The sequence below is a fragment of the Schistocerca cancellata genome, chromosome 11 (genome assembly GCF_023864275.1).
Source record: "Schistocerca cancellata isolate TAMUIC-IGC-003103 chromosome 11, iqSchCanc2.1, whole genome shotgun sequence".
Classification (NCBI taxonomy): domain Eukaryota; kingdom Metazoa; phylum Arthropoda; class Insecta; order Orthoptera; family Acrididae; genus Schistocerca; species Schistocerca cancellata.
This window is the reverse complement of record NC_064636.1, coordinates 34,815,103-34,834,687: the sequence shown is the minus strand read 5'-3', so window position 1 is coordinate 34,834,687 and position 19,585 is coordinate 34,815,103. Positions and strand designations below refer to the sequence as shown.

The 19,585-nt window shown below is 42.4% G+C and overlaps 1 protein-coding gene across 1 annotated transcript in view; it reads right to left on the bottom strand.

The window, feature by feature from the left end:
- The window catches only part of LOC126108155 (uncharacterized), a 169,487-nt gene that overhangs the window by 146,701 nt on the left and 3,201 nt on the right, over nucleotides 1–19,585 (bottom strand). The gene's annotated exons all lie outside the window — the stretch shown is intronic.

Below are 19,585 nucleotides of genomic sequence, written 5' to 3'. Positions count from 1 at the left end.
CACAAGCAGGTGCTAAAATCAAGGCAACGCGAGTGACTCAGATTTACTACCAAAATTGTGAAGGGCACATTCCCAGGACTGTCACTCAATATATCCGTCGTCCTAAATACATCTCACGAGAAAACAGTGAAGGTAAAATTAGATATTAAACAGTGCCAAGTCCAGGATGGAATAACAATGATACGGAAAAGAATCAATAGCTACGGCTCACATAGAGGACGTGCTAAGTTGCAGACAGGGGACAATGAAAAGACTGCTAAACATTAAAGCTTTCAGACACACACACACACACACCCTCTGGCTTCTAGGGCCCTGACTCTGGCAGTACTATCCTAGGGGGGACATTCACCTAGACTCGCACAGGAAGTGTGGTAGTAATCAAAGATATCATGACAATTTTGGACTACTGAAACATTATTGTTGACCACCTGTATCCCATCACACCCTACATCTTCCCCAATCCTGCAGGATAATTATCAGTGTCAGAAGGAAAGAATGGTGTCGAATTTGACCGAGGAGCACAATAATGGCCTCACGTTGACGTCTCTGCCATATCTACAGTTACACACCTACAAGCGGCAGGCAGTCGTAAAGCGGCATCCCACGGATGGCCGAGTATCGAGCACCGTCCTCTGCACCCAGCTTACGTGCTGGCAAGCCCATCGGCAACCGGGACTTGCCTCACTTGTTAGTAACTATACCACACAGCAACCAAAGAGGACAGTATTCTGGGTACAAAAGCCGCCACAAGACGTGCCGTGTTCTCCGAACGGCACAGTGCGCATCCAAAGCCACGGTGCTGCTATCACAGGCACTACGTGGGTCACCATATTATTGTGCCACAACTGTATTTACACTGACGCACAACCCCGGAATGGCAGTTCACATCGAGCTCTCCACAGGCACACACTGCTGTGATCTACGTACCTGTAATGTTGTCGCTAACTTTGGGTGTTACTGACAAGGGAACATCCCCATCGCACCCCCCTCAGATTTAGTTATAAGTTGGCACAGTGGATAGGCCTTGAACAACTGAACACAGATCGATCGAGAAAACAGGAAGAAGTTGTGTGGAACTATGAAAAAATAAGCAAAATATACAAACTGGGTCGTCCATGCGTAAGATAGGGAATATTAAGGGTAATGTGAGGCGAGGAGCTCCGTGGTCCCGTGGTTAGCGTGAACAGCTGCGGAACGAGAGGTCCTTCGTACAAATCTTCCCTCGACCGAAAATTTTAACTTTTTATTTTCAGTTTATGTGAAAAACTCTTATGTTTTCATCACTTTTTTTGGAGTGATTATTACATCCACAAGAAAACCTAAATCGGGCAAGGTAGAAGAATCTTTTCACCCATTCGCCAAGTGTACTAGTTAGGTGGGTCGACAACATATTCCTGTCATGTGACGCACATGCTGTCACCAGTGTCGTATACAAAATATCAGACGTGTTTTCCTGTGGAGGAATCGGTTGACCTATGACCTTGGGATCAAATGTTTTCGGTTCCCATTGGAGAGGCACGTCCTTTCGTCAACTAATCACACTGTTTTGCGGTGCGGTCGCAAAACACAGACACTAAACTTATTACAGTGAACAGAGACGTCAATGAACGAACGGACAGATCATAACTTTGCGAAAATAAAGAAAGCAAAATTTTGAGTGTAGGGTAGATTTGAACCAAGGACCTCTCTCTCCGCAGCTCTTCACGCTAACCACGGGACCACGGCGATCCTCGCCTGACATTGCCCTTAATATTGCCTATCTTACGCATGGACGACCCAGTTTTATATTTTGCTTATTTTTTCATAGTTCCACACAACTTCTTCCTGTTTTCTCGATTGATCTGTGTTCAGTTTTCCAAGGCCTATCCATTGTGCCAACTTATAACTAAATCTGAGGGGGGTGCGATGGGGATGTTCCCTTGTGAGTAGCAAGCAGCTCCACTGCAACCGTACTCGAGGACAACAGGCAGGAACGGAGATGCCGATACGTGATTTCACGAGCGAGCCTCTTCGCACAGCCCGAGGCAGCTGTGTCGAGTCGTGCTATTGTGACGACATTGTAGAAAGGCCGTGCGACACCAAATTGGCTTGCAGCAGAAATCTGGAGTTTACAAAATTCCACGTGAATGTGGCCTTTCTTACATCGGACAAACAACTCTTACTGTCCGAGAAACACGTACAGAACACCGGAGGTACACACGACTTTTACAACCTAATAATTCGGCAGTGGCAGAGCACTGTGTCGATAATGGTCACAGTATGTTGTATGACAACGTCAAAATTTTGGCAACTAATCATCCTTTTGGGACTCGATAGTGAAGGAGGCGACTGAAATTCGCTCGACGACGAATTTAATTGATACAGATAGTGGCGTCAATCTCGATAAATCGTGGAATCCGGCACTTGCTGTAATAAAATCACAAAGACGTCGTCACAGTGCAGCTCACAATGATATATCGATATGCCGACACAGATCGACTGCGGAGTCACAGATACGACTCGCGCATTACGCACGTCTCTGCCGCCGACCGACGTCTCTGGCGCATTTGCATCTGTGGCCGCATGCGCAGTCGCGCGGTACACGAGTATAAAGGGACGAAGCGAGCACTGGAGCGGCAGTCTTGCGGCTCACTCTGAAGATGGCTGAACGTTATACAGCCGAAATATTAGAAGAAGAAGGAGATTTCTTGCGGCTGCACACCCGAAACTTAATGGAACACTGCAGGTAATGTTGTGCTGTGGCAAAGACACTCACATCACTCGGCTGCCACAGTCCATTAACACTGAATTTCACTGCACTGTCGTAACGGATACATTCGTCGTATATCCCACATAGATTTCTTAAGTTATTTCATGCTTGTCTTTTAGCACTAACAACTCTATGCAAATGCTGCTGCTCTCCGTCATTAAGTGAAGGCTGTCAGCCACTGTGTTCTCCGTGGTGAGAGGTACTGCCTGAAATTTGGTATTCACGACACACACTCGGCATCATGGATCTCTGAATATTGAATTTCCTCGTGATTTCCAAAACAGAAGGTCCCAGGCATCTAGCACAAACTTCCATTTCGCGTTTGAAGGCCTTTAATTTCTGTCGTAAGGCCATAATCGTGTCGGGAATCTTTTTGCAAGAATCACCTGAGACAAATGACAGCTTCACCAATGCACTGCCCTTTTATACCTTGGATATGCGATACCATCTGTATACGTGCATATCATTATTCCACAACTTTTGTCACCTCAGCGTACATACTAACATCTTCACTTCAGCGCCCAGCATTCTCGTAGCGAGAAAAAGCGTGCTCAATTGTCGTGTACGCCTCTATTCGTAATATTATAAATACTATAATGTGCGTCATTTAGGACGGCGGACGAGTTTAGGTTCGTTCTGCACATCTGACGTCACAAAACAAAATCAGCCAATGAACAGAGAATGACGTTGCCAGAGCCTGACTGCAGTGCAGAGCACAGATGAGTGTCTTCAGTTTTTGAAACGTTCAGTCATAAATAAAGTAATTGAACAAAAACAATGTCTTGATAGCAGACTTTCTTTTATAGAAAGTTTGGGAAAAGCATTCTTTATACCAATTGCTTCATATTCTATTAGTTAATTAAACCAAACAAGCAATAAGCTTGCTAATTCAGTCAATAGCAAGGAAAGGTGTTTGTATCATTCTCAAGAACCGTTTTTTCGCAATAAAGAACAGAGGTAATTGTTTATTTCCTATTGTACTTCGACGAAATGTGAGAAATTCATAGTCATACCAACAGTGTTTGTCGGTGTTTTACGTGATAATTAGAGTCCTCCATGAATTCTGTTGAATGACAAGTTGCGGTAGCGTAATGGTTAAGGTGTTTGGCTGCCAAGCGAAAGGTTTCGAGTTCAAACCTCGTTCAGCCGGCACGGTAGCTCAGCGTGTTTGGTCAGAGGGTTAGCTGCTCTCTGTAATAAAAAACTGAGTTAATGGATCAATGACGAACTGAAACGGATGTCTTGCAAGGTCCGCCCCGAGAAAATACTAAGAATGAAGACGAACAAAAATGAGAGTAAAAAAAAAAAAAAAAAAAGGAAAGAAAGAAAAAGAAAAGTTGGTAGAGCACAAAAAAAAGAAAGAAAAAAAACCTTGTTCGGAGCGTAATATTTTCATTATTTAAAAACAATATCGAAGTGTCTTACTTCATGAATTTTATTCATCTGAATGTAATTTTTTGAAATTTCTAGTGCTTTGTCTCTTCATTATAATCATAAGTTTTCGGTTTTTCTAATTTTGGGGCCAAACAGTTTTGTGAAATCGAATGATCAAGTGTGTCAAAGCAGTCTGCACATTACGTGTCTGCACAGGCGAGCAGTGCAGTGACGACAAAATCGTGCACAGTGCGGAATGCGGGGAGCACGTCTCTGTAGCAGCGAAAGGGTTAATGTGGCCGTGGTGGCTTTACTTCATAAACTGCGCACTCCCCCTAAACGTAAGTTTTGCGAACTGTACTACGGCGCTGCTTCTCTTGGTGCACGAGTCGTTTGCAAATGGCAACGCAGCAATCTCCCGCGTCTGGGCGGGCATGTGCGAGCCGCCAATATAAAAGAATTTAACTATAGTGGAAGAGGCAGATTATAAATACTAGTGGAAGAGGCACGAACAACCGTTGGAGAACTGTTTGCACCCATTCACTTATTCGTGTTTCCATTCACTCACTCATTCACTTCGCAGTCACACATTTTAGAACACAAAAATAAAATTGTACAGTTTCTGTGCAGGGGTGCAGATACCACACATTACCATTTTGTAAGACAGACAAAATATAGACAGGACCTATTGCTTAGGGCTTTTTAACGAATTCCTAGTCTTAACTGATGTATTCACTCACATGAATTTACAATCCACTTTTGTACCCTTTGTCTGTCACCGAAAGGAAATGTGAACGTATCTCCTACCACAGGAGCCCGGCACGACAGCCATACTTATTAGCGACACTACCTCAAAAATTACTGTTCTTCGCAGACGGCGAAGAGCCACTCCGAGTCGTCTGTATTCGGGTAGGCTGCCACAGAGCCCGCCGAACGCAGTGTCGTCTGGCACAGTCGCCCTGGGTATGTCGACATTTGGCAGTCGTTGCCAGCTGACAGTTGCCTGCCACAGCAAGAGGTCAGTCAATCTCATTTTTGTGATACTAAAGATCACGGGGTGGTGCAAAGGAAGCAGACTTTGTACCTCTCACACAACGTGAAAGAGGTGCATCAGTTTAATGAAAAAATAATACGTGTTGACATTGCTTTACAAGTGACGCCTATATCTACATTCCGCAAAACCCTGAAATGTGAGGCAGAGGTAATTCTCACTGTATCACTTATTACGGCTTCTTCCCGTTTGCATTCGCATAGGGAGAGCAGGGAAGAATGACTACTTAAATATCTGTGTGCACTGGAATTAGTCTGGTCTTATCTTTGCAATCCTCAGTGTCGGTTGGTCGATCGAATTGGGGGGAGGGGAGGGGAAGGGGGGGGGGGGGGGGAGGGTAGAGATCCAAACAGTGAGGCATTAGTCCCTCGATCCAAGAACGGTGCATCTGGAAGTAGAGATGCCTGCCCACTGAAAACGTTTTCTGATCCAGTTGGGAGATTCACAACGGTAAAAGCGAAAAAGCAGAAAAGTAGTGGGCAACTTTTCTATTGCCAATCCTGAGAACAAGATGAAGGAGACATCAGGAGATGGGTGTCTCCCTCCCTCCTTCTCTCATTCCATCACCCCCCCCCCCCCCCCCACCTTTACCTATCCATCTTCTCCTTCCCATCTCTCTCCATAAACTCCCGCACCCCCTCTCTGTCCATCTCCTCCTTCCAAATTTTCTATGTCCATCTCCTCTCTGCCCTCCCCCTCTGACCTTGAGTCTTGTTTATTGTTACTGCAAAATCAGATTCAGCAGTGGTATTTTAATCATAAACCAAAAAGCCATAAATACAACTTTCCTGTTATCTATGTACCACTATGGTGCTTCAGTGATGGGTGTAAAGTGAAGGTCTACTCCAGCTGTCCGACACCTCTACATACAGCATCTGCCATCGAGAACCCGTCCCTGTCATTCTAACAGACCTGCAGCCCCTTGTAAAAAAATTCAGGCCTCTAACAGAGACTAACACCTCAGAACTTCTTACCGTACCCAAACCACGCACCCTACTTTTTACCATCTCTGTAAGATCCACAAACCCAATCATCCTGGATATTAAACAGTTGCTGGCTACAAACACTCACCCAACGTACATCTGTCTCCAACACCTGCAATCGATACTACAAAGGCTTCCCTCCTATACTAAAGACGCCAAATATTTCCTAGCTCATCAGATATCTTTGCCTGCCCCACTCCCACCGTACACCTTCCTTGTCACCGACGATGCCACCCCAGCTCTATACCAACATCCCCCCACATAGATGGTCTGTCTGCTTCTGCTGCTGAATATTTTATCAGTCACTGCCCATCTGATTCCAAACCTATGACATCCTTCCTGCTCACCTTAATCAACTTTATGCTTACCAACAAGTACTTTACCTTTGAGAAGCAGATATACAAACAGCTGAGGGGCAGAGCCATGGGAACCGTGATAGCTCCTTCCTAGGCCAACATTTTCACGGGTCACTTGCAGGCTGCGTTCCTGGGGTCCAGAAGCCCCTGGTTTGGTTTTGATACACTGAGTACATCTTTGCCATATGGACTTACAGTAAGGGTGACCTATTAAAATTCTCGGAATCTCTAAATACGTTCTCCCAATTCAATTTCATACAGTCCTATTCCGAATCCCGTGCCACTTGCCTTAATATTGATCTCGTCCTCACTGCAGATCGGTTACATGCTTCTGTTCACATTAACCTACTAACAAACAAGAGTAGTTAATTTTAATAGCTGCCACCCTTTCCGTGTCAAATGTTTCCTCCCATACAGCCTCGGAATTCGAAGTAAACATATTTGTTCAGATGCAGACTCTTTACAGCAATGCATCACCAGCATTCACTCGACATATTTACTCCACCAGCCTAGTTCAAAAGCAGATTTTCCGGGCCATCACATCCGACCCCGGTAAGGCCGATCCCTCCAAAAAACATCTTCGGAGTACATCACTCATCACTCAGTATCATCCTGGTCCTGAATATATTAACACTATGCCATCCGGCAACACCACAGTGGTGTCGGGAGCATAGTATCGCGCAGTGGCCGGTGGCAGCACTTTAGTATCTTTTGAATTATGTTGGTGTTTTGTTTAGGTAACAATAAGCTACACATGCCAATAAGTTTTTGTTTTTATTTTTATTTCATACTAGTGCCCTTTCATCATGGCAGACGGAAGAGACAAGAGGATTATTTACGATGAATGCGCGGATGTCTTGTCTGACGTTCTGGGTGACTTGGCCGATTGGGAAGAAGACACTGGATATAAAAAAAATGAAAGTGAAGCAGAATCGTAGGAAGATAGTGAAATACGTCCAAGAAGAATTTGGCAAACGCTACAGTTTCCAACTCATTCGGCTGAATCACACGAAGAAGACAGTGCACAGTGGTCAGGCTTTGATTTAGCAAGGACCAATAATAAATTTCAAGGATCCCCGGGTCCAAACATATTTCCCGAAGATACAAAGAGCATCGAGGATATTGTGCAATTATATATTGGGAACGATCTATTCGAATATATTAGCAACGAAACCAAAAAGTACTATAGTCAAAATTGCAATAGAAGGAAACTGGATTTTTAAAAAAGATGCCAAATTTGCCAACGTTATGGGGCCCTAACTTAGAGAATGGTTTCGGCTTGCTATCCTTATGGGAATTGCAAAAAAAGCAAGGATCGGTGATTATTAGTCAACGAATCTGTTGATAGACACACCGATATTTTGCAGAACAATGTCCCGCAACCGATTCAGACAAATATTATCATTTTTACATTTTTCCGACAGCAACAATAAACTGGATAATGCTGACCGGCTTGTCAAAGTGCAATTCGTAATTCATTATTTTTCCAAAAAGTTTAAAGAAACATTTAATCTAAGTCAAAACATCTCAATTGATGAAGGAATGATACTGTGGCACGGACAGTTAAAGTTTACAAAGCGTCGAAAATTACGAAATATGGCATACTCATTTGGATGCTGTCCGATTCGAGTATGGGATACATTTCCTCATTCAAGATATATTCTGCCGCTGGACAGCCTTTAGCAAAAACAGTGATGGAACTATTGACCCTTCTGATAGAAAGTGGCACGACCTCTGCATGGATAATTATTGTAACAGTGTAGAACTTGCAGAGAAGTTACTTGAAAAGAAAATTCAAGTTTGCGAAACAACACGGCAAAATAGAGGATTTCCGGAAAATTAAAGTGCACAAAAGTCAATGTGTTTGAAGCTTATCATCAACGGAAAGGTGACAAGGTAAGTAATCCGAATAAGCGCTCCGGTGCCAAGTGAATAAATTTGTATGAGACCTGCGGACGGCAAAGTTTTAATCAGCTATTTCAACACGGCGACGACTTCCTAAAATCATGCCCTAAAATCAGGTATATTGTCTCAGATTTTTCCCACCACACCTAGAATAGCATTTTGTGACACTTCCAATCTCTGCAGTACCCTTGTCAGACCCTATGCTGTTCCTACACCAATCTCCCTGTCCTGCCCTGCCCTACCCTTAAGCTCCTACCCTGCGGCAACCCCTGCTGCGAGACTTGCCCTATGCACCCTCCTACGACCACCTACACTGGCCCTATAACTGGCAAAAATGTACTATCAAAGGGAGAGCCATCTGTGAAACGATACATCATATACCAGACATTATGTAAATACGATTCAGATTTTTACATTGGCACGACCGACTACCACCAAGTATCAGTTAGAATGAATCTGCATAGGCAGAGGGCATACACTGGCATGCTCTGCAACACGATGGGCTTGACCTCGGTGCCTGTTTCACCACATGTGCCATCTGGATTCTTCCCCCAGACACCCGAGTTTCTCACAACTTTACAGGTGGGAACTAGCGCTACAACATGTCCTCGGTTCTCTCCAATTACCTGGCCTTAATTCGCATTCATTTCTTCAGTCTCAGCATTTCTTCTCAGAAATTATTCCCTTCGTCACTCATTTTTAGTATTTTATATCTTATTTTCTGACTCGTTTATTTTTCCTCACCCTCCACCTCTACCACATAAAATGCACTTAGCTTTCTGCTCTTGTTAACTAGTGCATGATGTTTTGGCAGTAATCTCTGTCTTGCATATTACCCTCTCTTCCATCTGTAAGTTCTCAGGTTTCCAAATCTCGTCCAGTGCAGTCCCCTACAATCAGTTTCCTTCTCATCCAATCCATTCTGGGTGGCTTACCTGAACTCTCCGCTTTCCTTAAACTTCACCAGTGCTTTTCCTTCACCCCCCCACCCCCCCTTCAAACCCTTTTCCCAGGAGAAGGAGCCACTGGCTCCAAAAGCTTGCAAACTTTAATGCCATTAAATGTGTGCTCTCCTGCTGCCACTTGGTGAGTAGATTTTCTATCAATACGATTAAGTTATATTTTCAAAAACAATATTTTGCAGTAAATAGTGAGGAGATCACACATGTCGATAACACAACTTCACTGGTAAGATCCGGAAAAAGAGATCTAGTTAGGACATTCAAATGGTAGAAAGATATTTCTGAGAAAATAATCATTAACAGGAACAAAACAACACGTAAAAAAGTTGAAAGAAGTTGCCAGGACAGAAGATTCTTATTCTGTTCACCGAAGATGAAGAGCTAGAAAAAATGGACTGTGATGGACTTACAGGAATAACTGGTAGAGAAATTGCTGACATAGGCAAAACCACACTAACAAGATGATCTCAAAAATAGGTACGCATTTATTCTTCATGAAGAAAAGTCCTGTACAGATGATACAGAAACCTTACTAACTTTACTAAAAATGTACTACAAATTTACACATATTGTACATTATACCAATACGATGAGGAGCAGCATATGTACATAGTCAAAGACTTTTAAAACTTCAAAAGAAAGCCATCAAATGCGCAGCAGAACTATCACTGCGGGAATCCTACAAAACCAAATTTAAATAATTTAACATATTATTGAGAGCTAGTTTGTACAAATGTGAGAGAATTTTCCTAATGATGATAAAGTGTTCAGCACCACTAAAAAGAAACATGCAATTTTGCACAACACAAGAACTATAGACAATTACCGTACCTGTAGCAAATGCTTAGAAGGACATATGGGAAAGAATCTTAGTTTATTTCACATTCTATGGATCATTCGCATGTTAAATCATTATAATTTGAAACAAGTTATTTTACATTCATATCACATATTAATTTGTACATAATCTCTACATGCTAAACATTTATGACTAGGCAAAGATAAAAATCTCAACTTCTTAATGTATCGAACCGTGGCGTTTTGTAAAATTACAATGTAAATTTGTAAAATTACAATGACCATTTTTTTGACAAATTACATATGAATTACACAATTCAGCAATTACACTAACATGACTATGCATACCTGGGACTAAATTTATGCATCAGCCTAGGACTTTTTACACTACTGGCCATTAAAATTGCTACACCAACAAGAAATGAAGATGATAAAAGGGCATTTATTGGGTAAATATATTATACTAGAACTGACATGTGATTACATTTTCATGCAATTTGGGAGCATAGATCCTGAAATATCAGTACCCAAAACAACCACCTCTGGCCGTAATAATGGTCTTGATACGACTGGGCATTGAGTGAAACAGAGCTCGCATGGCGTGTACAGGTACAGCTGCCCATGCAGCTTCAACATGATACCACAGTTCAACAAGAGTAGTGACTGGTGTATTGTGACGAACCAGTTGCTCAGCCACCACTGACCAGCCGTTTTTAATTGGTGAGAGATCTGGAGAATGTGCTGGCCAGGACAGCAGTCGAACATTTTCTGTATCCAGAAAGGCCCGTGCAGGACCTGCAACATGCGGTCGTGGATTATCCTGCTGAAATGTAGGGTTTTGCAGGGATCGAATGAAGGTTAGAGGCACGGGTCGTAACACTTGTGAAATGTAACGTCCACTGTTCAAAGTGCCATCAATGCGAACAAAAGGTGACCGAGATGTGTAACCAATGGCACCCCAAACCATCACGCCGGGTGATACGCCAGTATGGCGATGACGAATACATGCTTCCAATGTGCGTTCACCGCGATGTCGGCAAACACGGATGCGATCATCCGATGCTGTAAACAGAACCTGGATTCATCCGAAAAAATGACGTTTTGCCATTCGTGCACCCAGGGTCGTCGTCGAGTACACCATCACAGGCACTCCTGTCTGTGATGCAGCGTCAAGGGTATCCGCAGCCACGGTCTCCGAGCTGATAGCCCATGCTGCTGCAAGCATCGTCGAACTGTTCGTGCAGATGGTTATTGTCTTGCAAACGTTCCCATCTGTTGACTCAGGGATCAAGACGCGGCTGCACGATCCATTACAGCCGTGTGGATAAGATGCCTGTCATCTCGACTGCTAGTGATACAAGTCTGTTGGGATCCAGCACGGTGTTCCGTATTACCCTCCTGAACCCACCGATTCCATATTCTGCTAACAGTCATCGGATCTCGACCAATGTGAGCAGCAATGTCACGATATGATAAACCGCAATCGCGATAGGCTACAATCCGACCTTTATCAAAGTCGGAAACGTGATGGTACGCATTTCTCCTCCTCACACGAGGCATCAGAACAACGTCTCACCAGTCAATGCCGGTCAACTGCTGTTTGTGTATGAGAGATTGGTTGGAAACTTTCCTCATGTCAGCACGTTGTAGGTGTCGTCACCGGCGCCAACCATGTGTGAATGCTCTGAAAGGCTAATCATTTGCATATCACAGCATCTTCTTCCTGTCTGTTAAATTTTGCTTCTGTAGCACGTCATCTTCGTGGTGTAGCAATTTTAATGGCCAGTAGTGTACCTACTCATGAATTGTGGCCCAAACTTTTACTCCTATCTAGGAGATGCAATATCATCTGAAATAGGTAAATAATTAAATAGGGTTTGCTCACTTAATAATAGGTGGAGGGCACACACTTTTTTTTATTTCTAGAATTTTTAACTGGCTCAGTTTTGCCCCCTTTTTTCTCTGTGTAGGACTTCGAGATCTATTATGTAGTTGTGGTTTTTGTTAAGGCAATGTTCAGAAAAGGCTGAATCGGGCTTCTTCAATCTTCGGCTTCTATGATGTTCTTTAAGCCCGGTGCAGATTGACCTCCCAGTCTGTCCAATGTAGAAAGGCCTGGCACTCCCAGCATATGATATTCTAGACCCCACATTCCGTAATGGATGGTTGTTTGTCTTTTGCTTTGAACAAGCAACTACCTGACAGTGGAGGAGCGGACAGAGATTCGGGGGAGTCTCTTGTCCTTGAGATGGGAAGCTGCCCCTACAGGTGGAAGAATCAGCAATGATCAATGGCATGAGGATGCAGAAGGCAATGGAAACCACTGCATTAAAGACACAATGTGTATCCACAGGACATGTGGCCTGTAACCGAAAAGTTTCACGACAATCTCTCCACTGGCAAAAGATTCCAGAATAATCCCCACATTCGGATCTCCAGGAGGGGACTGCCAAGGGGGAGGTGACAAAGAGAAAAAGATTGAATGACCGATGAAAAGATAATGTTCTAGGAGTTGGAGTGTGGAATGTCAGAAGCTTGAACTTGGTAGGGAAGCCAGAAAATCTGAAAAGTGGAAATGCAAAGGCTCAATCTAGATATAGTGGAGTCAGTCAAGTGAAATGGAATGGAATGGAATGAAGACAACGATTTCTGATCAGGTGGGCATGGGGTAATATCAACAGCAGCAGAAAATGGTGTAATGGGAGTAGGATTCGTTATGAATAGGAAGGTAGGGCAGAGAGTGTCACTGTGAACAGTTCAGTGATACGGTTGTTCTTGTCAGGATCAACAGCAAAAACACCGACAACGATAGTTCAGGTATACGTGCCAATGTCGCAAGCTGAAGATGAAGAGACATAAAAAGCCTATGAGAATACTGAAAGGGTAATATAGTACGTCAAGGGAGATGAAAATCTTATAGTTGTGAGGAACTGGAATGCATTTGTAGGGGAAGGAGTAGAAGAAAGGGTTACATGAGAATATGGGCTTGGGAGAAGAAAAGAGAGAAGAGAATGATTAGATGAGTTCTGTAATAAATTTCAGAGAGTAATAATGAATACTCTGTTCAAGAATCACATGACGAGGAGGTATACTTGGAAAAGGCCGGATAATACGGTAAGATTTCAGTTAGGTTACATCATGGTGACACAGAGATTGTGAAATCTGATACTAGATTGTAAGATGTATTCAGGAATAGATATAGGCTCAGATCACAATGTCAAGGTGATGAGGATTACACTGAAGTTTAAGTGATTAGTCAGGAAGAATCAACACACAAAGCAATGGGATACGGGAGCAGTAAGGAATCATGTGATAGGCATGAAGTTCTCTAAGATTATAGATACAGCAATAAGGAATAGCTGAGTAGGCAGTACAGTTGAAGAGGAATGGGCATCTCTCAGAAGAGCAATCACAGAAGCTGAAAAGAAAAACATAGGTACAAATACGGTAACTGTGAAGAAACCATGGATTACAGAAGCAATACTTCAGTTGATCTATGAAAGAAAAAAAATATTCAGGGAAATTCAGGAATACAGAAATACAAATCACTGTGGAATGAAATAAACAGGAAGTGCAGGGAAGTTAAGACAAAATGGCTGCAGGAAAAGTGTGAAGAAATTGAAAAAGAAATGATTATCGAAAGAACTGACTCGGCATATAGGAAAGTCAAAATAACATTCAGTGAAATTAACAGCAAGTGTGGTAACATTGAGAGTGCAACAGGAATTCCACTGTTAAATGCAGAGGAGAGTGCGGACAGATGGAAAAAGTACATCGAAGGCCTCTATGAGAGGGAAGATTTGTCTGATGTGATGGGAGAAGAAACAGGAGTCACTTTAGAAGAGATAGGAGATTCAGTATTAGAATCAGAATTTAAAAGCGCTTTGGAAAGATAAAATAAGGCAGAAGGGATAGATAACATACCATCCAAATTTCTAAAACCACTGGGGGAAGTGGCAACAAAACGACTATTCACAGTGGTGCGTAGAGTAAGAGAGTGGCGATATACCGTCAGACTTTTGTAAATACATCATCCAGACAATTCCAAAGACTGCAAGAACTGACAACTGCAAAAATTATCACACCATCGGCTTAACAGTTCACGCATCCAGATTGCTGACAATAATAATATACAAGAATGGAAAAGAAAATTGAGGATGTGTTAGATGACGTTCAGTGTGGCTTTAGGAAAGGTAAAGGCACCAGAGAGGCAATTCTGAAGTTGCAGTTGATAATGGAAGCAAGACTAAAGAAAAATCAAGACACATTCATAGAATTTGTTGACCTTGAAAAAGTGTTAGACAATGTAAAATGGTTTAAGATATTCGAAATTTTGAGAAAAATAGGAGTAAGCTACAGGGAGAGACGTGTAATATACAATATGAACAAGAGCCAAGAGGGAATAATAAGATGGACAACCAAGGTCTAAGTGCTCCAATGAAGAAGGTTGTAGGACAGGGATGTAGCCACTACTGTTCAATCGGTACATCAAAGAAGCAATGATGAAGAGGAAAGAAAGGTTCAGGAGTGGGATTAAAATGGATGGTGAAACATTGTAATTGATACCATTTGGTGCTGACATTGTTATTCTGAGTGAAAGTTGAGAAGAATTACCTGATCTGCTGAACGGAGTGAACAGTCTAATTGGTACAGAATACGGATTGAGAGTTCTAAGCAAAGAGGCGAAATATCCTCAGACTTCAAGAAGAATATAATAATTCCAATCCCAAAGAAAGCAGGTGTTGACAGATGTGAAAATTACCGAACTATCAGTTTAATAAGACACAGCTGCAAAATACTAACACGAATTATTTACAGACGAATGGAAAAACTGGTAGAAGCCGACCTCGGGGAAGATCAGTTTGGATTCCGTAGAAATGTTGGAACACGTGAGGCAATACTGACCTTACGACTTATCTTAGAAGCTAGATTAAGAAAAGGCAAACCTACATTTCTAGCATTTGTAGACTTGGAGAAAGCTTTTGACAATGTTGAGTGGAATACTCTCTTTCAAATTCTGAAAGTGGCAGGGGTAAAATACAGGGAGCGAAAGGCTATTTACAATTTGTACAGAAACCAGATGGCAGTTATAAGAGTCGAGGGACATGAAAGGGAAGCAGTGGTTGGGAAGGGAGTGAGACAGGGTTGTAGCCTCTCCCCGATGTTATTCAATCTGTATATTGAACAAGCAGTAAAGGAAACAATAGAAAAATTCGGAGTAGGTATTAAAATCCATGGAGAAGAAATAAAAACTTTGAGGTTCGCTGATGACATTGTAATTCTGTCAGAGACAGCAAAGGACTCGGAAGAGCAGTTGAACGGAATGGACAGTGTCTTGAAAGTAGGATATAAGAGGAACATCAACAAAAGCAAAATGAGGATAATGGAATGTAGTCGAATTAAGTCGGGTGATGCTGAGGGAATTAGATTAGAAAATGAGACACAAAGTAGTAAAGGAGTTTTGCTATTTGGGGAGCAAAATAACTGATGATGGTCGAAGTAGAGAGGATATAAAATGTAAACTGGCAATGGTAAGGAAAGCGGTTCTGAAGAAGAGAAATTTGCTAACATCGAGTATAGATTTAAGTGTCAGGAAGTTGTTTCTGAAAGTATTTGTATGGAGTGTAGCCATGTATGGAAGTGAAACATGGACAATAAATAGTTTGGAGAAGAAGAGAATAGGCGCCTTCGAAGTGTGGTGTTACAGAAGAATGCTGAAGATTAGATGTGTAGCTCACATAACTACTGAGGAGGTATTGAATAGAACTGGGGAGAAGAGGAGTTTGTGGCACAACTTGACTAGAAGAAGGGATCGGTTGGTAGGACATGTCCTGAGGCATCAAGGGATCACAAATTTAGCATTGGAGGGCAGCGTGGAGGGTACAAATCGTAGAGGTAGACTGAGAGATGAATACACTAAGCAGATTCTGAAGGGTGTAAGTTGCAGTAAGTACTGGGAGATGAAGGAGCTTGCACAGGGTAGATTAGCATGGAGAGCTGCATCAAACCAGTCTCAGGACTGAAGACCACAACAACAACAACAACAGATTGAGAGTAAACTGAAGAAAGATGAAAGTAATGAGAAGCAGCAGAAATGAGAACAGTGAGAAACTTAACGTTATGACTGACGGTCACGATGTAGATGAGATTAATAAATTCTGCTACCTAGGCAGTAAAATAACCAGTGACAGATGAAGCAAGGAGGGCATCAAAAGCAGACTAGCACTGGCAGAAAGGGCATTCCTGGCCAAGAGAAGTCTACTAGTATCAAACATAGGCCTTAGTTTGAGGAACAAATTCCTGAGAATGTACACCTGGAGTATACAATTGTATGGCAGTGAAACATGCACTGTGGGAAAACTGAAACGGAGGAGAATCTAAGCATTTGAGATTTGGTGCTGCACATGAACGTTGAAAATTAGGTGGACTGGTAAGGCAGGGAATGAGACGGTTCTGCGCTGAACTGGAAAGTAATATGTGGAAAAAAATGGCAAGGAGAAGGGATGGGATGATAGGACATCTGTTAAGACATCATGGAATGACTTCGATGGTACTACAGGCAATGTGAGTGAGTTAATAATTCCTACTCATCACTTTTTACACATTACAGCAATAGGAATTCTTCTACAGAATAGAAGTTGTCAAATAGAATTTTTCCAGTTTGACTTCAAATTTTATTTTGTTGTCTGTTGGACATTTTATATCTCTAGGTAAGAGGTCAAAAATTTTAGTTACAGCATTGTGCACCCCTTTCTGTGTCAAAGACAACCTTAATGTGGAGTAATTAATGTCTTGTTTTCTCATGGTGTAATTATATACATCAGTAGTTCTCAACCTTTTTAACTGTGCAAACCACCTATTTTGTAAAAAAATAAAAATAAAAAAATAAGAATCCCTAGAGGCTCATTAATTAAATATACAAATAAAAAATATACAGAGTGCCTTCCATAAGTAATGGAACCAATTTTTTTCTGACGCAACGGAACACCACAGCGTGTTGTAACCGGCCGGGCTAAGTGGAGGGGGGTGTTAATGCTCTTTGTCTCATTCGGCTATGAGCTGCTGGAGGGTCAGGATGTGCATTTCTGTCAACCCCATTTTGAGTTTATGTAACACGGCACAATGAATCTTTCTGTAGAGCAACGGTACACTATCAAATTTTGCGTTAGAATTGGGAAGTTCGCCACAGAAACGTTTCAGTTACTTTAGCATGCCTTTGGGACTTACTGCTTGTCCAAATCACAAGTTTTCCGATGGCACAAGATGTTCATGGAGGACCGAGAGGAGATCACCGACGAACCTCGCTGTGGACGGCCATCAACCGCACGAGTCGACGAAAATGTGATGTGTGAGCGCAACTGTTTGAACTCTGACAGCCGGCTGAGCCTTCAATTGATAGCACAAACTCTAAACATGTCAAAAAAAACTGTTTTCTGCATTGTGACCGAAGATTTGAACATGAGAAAGGTGTGTGCCAAACTCGTCCCAAAAGTGTTGACCAATGAACACAAGCACATGTGAATGCTTCAGAGCCAAGAAATGTTGGAAATGATCCTCATTTTTTAAACTCTGTTATCACTGGTGTTGAGTTGTGGATTTCTGAGTATGACCCTGAGACGAAAAGGCAAAGTTCAGAGTGGCACAAGCCATCATCGCCCCATCCCAAGAAGGCACGCATGAGCAAGTACAGGATCAAAACTATGCTCCTTGTCTTCTTTGACATCAGAGGCATCCCTCCCTGTGGATGGCACATAAATCACTAACCACATTTTTTCTTGTCTCGGGGTATTAAATGAGTAACATTCGAGTAAGTCATTTTTGTGAACAATTATATCTGAGAAACTACTGACTGGACAGATTACGATTGTGTGTTTATGCACCAGAGCAGCCAGTCTAAGGTGTGCACTGCCCCTGTAGTACAGTCCGTTGGGATCAGCTGCCTGGTGGCACCCGATATTAGTAATTTTCTGCATTTAAACAGACAGAAGCAGGACAGGTTTCGATATTACAGAATGGTTCATTCTGTTGTGAGCAATACAGAACAGTGACGAGGCACTTTATCCTGCACTTGCTGCCTTGACAACTGACTACTAAAGCCCCTGAAACTCACGATAATTTTTGTCTCGTCTCTGACTCTCGACCAGCATTCACAGCCCAGTGCCACACTGCCCGCGACCCGGAAGCAGACTGTGGCCCATGGGTCGGAAACCACTGATGTACATTACTGTTTTGAAATTCAGTGGATTATTTACAACAAACTTAATGAGGGAATAAACATACTGTGAAGCAGTAATCGGAATGCCCAGTTGCTTAAAAAGATGCCCACAACATGATCGGGGCTGAACTAAACTGTTTTACGAGCTCCAAAATGTTATAAATGCAGGATGCTTATTTTATAATGGATTGCCACTTAGCATAAAGGGGCCAAGGAGATAAAAAAGAAAGGACGAAATAATATTGAAGGAACATATTATTTGTGGGTGTTGCTATAAAGTGAAGCAAAGCTGGCAGACAAATGCATAGAACAAAGATAAACTTAAAATTGGAAACAGTGGAAAGCATCATTTCTACATGTGCCAACCAAATTCCTGAAAAGGAGAGGATAATTAGAACACTGTGAATAAAGGAAAGAATGAACAGATTACACCTAAATGTACAATTATACTCCGCAAGCCACCTCATCCAGAAACGCACCCCCTCGAAACCTGGACAGCAAGCTACACCGCGATGCAGAGCGCCTCTCTTGCAGAATCTGCCACTTGAGTTTGCTAAACATCTCCGTAACGCTATCACGCTTACCAAATAACCCTGTGACGAAACACGCCACTCTTCTTTGGATCTTCTGTGTCTCCTCTGTCAACCCGACCTGGTATGGATTCCACACTGATGAGCAATACTCAAGTATAGGTCGAATGAGTGTTTTGTAAGCCACCTCCTCTGTTGATGGACTACATTTTCTAAGGACTCTCCCAATGAATCTCAACCTGGCACCCACCTTACCAACAATTAATTTTATATGATCATTCCACTTCAAATCGTTCCGTATGCATACTCCTGGATATTTTACAGATGTTTGTTCCGTTATCAACTAAGTGGGAAAAACTTATTTACGATGCTGTGTATGTGATTTTTTTTAAAAAATGTCTTTCAGTTTGTATGAAGTGCGCCGCTTCATATTTCTTTGCAGTAACACACACACACACACACACACACACACACACACACACACACACACACACACACAGAGAGAGAGAGAGAGAGAGAGAGAGAGAGAGAGAGAGAGAGAGAGAGAGAGAGAGAGAGAGAGAGAGGTGATTATCATTACTTAAAAATTGTTTTCTCTGTTTTTTGCTGGATCTACAGTGTATGGTTACTATTGTTTATCTATCACCACCAGCACTTAAAAA